This window comes from Tachypleus tridentatus, chromosome 1 (assembly GCF_004210375.1).
Source record: "Tachypleus tridentatus isolate NWPU-2018 chromosome 1, ASM421037v1, whole genome shotgun sequence".
Classification (NCBI taxonomy): domain Eukaryota; kingdom Metazoa; phylum Arthropoda; class Merostomata; order Xiphosura; family Limulidae; genus Tachypleus; species Tachypleus tridentatus.
The window spans coordinates 93,488,224-93,491,051 of record NC_134825.1 but is presented as its reverse complement, the minus strand read 5'-3'; positions in this window follow the sequence as shown (position 1 = coordinate 93,491,051).

Here is a 2,828-nt window from a genome sequence, read left to right as displayed (position 1 = left end):
AACAGTACTTGTGTACTCAGACCAAGAAGAAAATAATGAGTAATATAAAACTAGCATAATCAAAGTTATTACGAACACATGAGATTCTTATAATATATTTACATTCAAAAACTTGGTTTTGTGTAAGGATACCTCATATTCGTTGAATAACAAACATATGACTTGATTAAAACAGAATTAAGTGCAAAATAGAGGCGATCAAAAACTTTTGAAATGCGAAATTGGCAGGTAGAAGATGATTCAACAGTTTTAAAGGAATAATTTGCCAATAAAAAACATTGAAGAGAGATGGATAAAAATCAAACAAGATGGATATTAAAAGCATCATTCATACGTTTGAGAAGATTGATTATTTTTACAGACAAAAAGCTCAGAAATTATCTCTGGTTATACCATTAAGTCTAGCTTTATCTCTCTCTTTTGCAGTATAGGCACTATCACGAACCCAAAGACAATGTAACTGAATTATTCATGGTTTCTTTCTTAAATGCTACTATTCTCGTCAGAATTCCATGTTTTAATTTTAGTGACATTTTTTTGCTTTATATATGTATGTGTGGTTCTTGCTTTATTTTATTTTTATTTTGCACAATCTTTTTTGTGTGTATTATACAAGTAAAGAAAAACTTTTCAAAAAGGTTGTAAATACAGAGATGGTTAATATCAATTATTCGAAAACAATGTAAACAAGATAGTAGAGATGAAATTTGCATCATTCCTACATAACAGCACAGACACAAAGTGTACTAGAGTTCTAATAGGCAAAAAACAGGATCAATGGGAAGCTCGTAACTAGCGCGTTTCCGCATTCGCACGATGGCAGCACAATCGTCAGGGTCTTTCATCTTGTTTGTTGTTGCCTTCTCTGGACGTGGGCTATTAGCGAGTAAATACACAACGTTTGGTCCTTATATGTCGTATGTAACTTATTTAGGAACATGAAATAACTAAAATGTAAATACATTGTGTGTTTTGCATTTGTATATTACAATAAATTTTCTTTTTCTCAAGTTAATCATGAACTTTTAAATGGGCGATAGTATAGGCCTTGTTATTGATTTCAATGCCATCTATGCCTAAAAAAACAAGTACAGGGTAGGCGCATAACGAAACAAAATGTCAGTTTTATGGTGATAGTGAGCTTGTGACATTCCTTGATTTTTATGTTTACTAAGGCTAGGGATTTGTCATAGATGAGTATTTTAATTACGAAAATGATTAATTCATTGTAGCATGCCGGGGACAAATTATGCTTACATAGTTATAAGTTACAAAGATATATCATATTGAGCAGAAATTGTATGTCACGAGGAAGATATCATAGTGTGCATAGCTTTGAAGTTATCATACCTCGCATTCCATGCATTTCTGGAGGGCCCGGCATGGCCAAGCGCGTAAGGCGTGCGACTCGTAATCCGAGGGGCGTGGGTTCGTGCCCGCGTCGCGCTAAACATGCTCGCCCTCCCAGCCGTGGGGGGTGTATAATGTGACGGTCAATCCCACTATTCGTTGGTAAAAGTTGGCGGTGGGTGGTGATGACTAGCTGCCTTCCCTCTAGTCTTACACTGCTAAATTAGGGACGGCTAGCACAGATAGCCCTCGAGTAGCTTTGTGCAAAATTCCAAAACAAACAAAGCATTTCTGGATTGAATGTGAACATCCTGATGAACTCTGGCTTGACATCACTGTTGCAGTCCGATTCAGGCGTTTTGTTCAGCGAATATGTATCACTACAATCCACTTGTACATGTACATGTTATGATGTACAACTTGTCATACTTTTAAACATTGACAACATTGGGTTCATATGAAATCATAAAAGCTCTACAAGCAAAAAAAACAAAACAAAACAAAAAACTTAATAGATGGTGGCAGGTGGTGTGAGTGTGTGGATGTATGTATGTGTGTGTTCCTTGGCCCCTGTAGTGGTGATGGTTGAGGTAGAAGGGAGAAGTAGTAGGTGTCATTTTTTTTATACTTGAATGATAATTACCAAAAGATCTTTCATTGTAGTAATCTGTAAGTACGAAGTGATCATGGCACACAACACAACACAACTTGGTTCAGGCTCCCACACACGAAACTTGGCCTAAGGATCAGTTCTTCTGATGGCCAGAATCCTGCGTTTTTTGTACACTCTCTCTTTCCTTACTCGTATTAGTCAGAATTCTGAGCCCACCACAATCTTTGCACAAAGGAACACAACATTCTGTTTGCGACATACTGTTGTTTTCTGTTAAACTGACACTGTCAAACACCGAAAATAACTAGACAAATGCACAGACAAATATGGCGCTTGAACCCTCCCGATTGTGCTGCCGCCCCGCGACTACGTCAGAACTACGATATAAGGAGTCGACCATTAAACTCAATTATGATTGAATAGTTTTATATATTGCAAGATGTTAGTTCTTGCCTGTACATCATTTACACTAGATTTATAGTATAGTATCCATCTTTTACACTATAATTATATTTTATACCTATCTCATCATTTCCACAATCTAGGGATTTTAAAGTCCACTATGAAATTTCTAGTCATCACTTCCCGTTTTATTTACACTACGGCCCGGCATGGCCAGGTGATTAAGGCACTCGACTCGTAATCCGAGGATCATGGGTTGAAATCCCCGTCACACCAAACATGCTCGTTCTTTCAGCCGTGGGGCGTTATACGGTTATGGTCAATCCCACTAGTCGTTGGTAAAAGAGTTTGTCAAGTGTTGGTGGTGGGTAGTGATGACTAGCTGCCTTTCCTCCAGTCTTACACTGCTAAATTAGAGACAGGTAGCGAAGATACTCCTCGAGTAGCTTCGCGCGAAATTAAA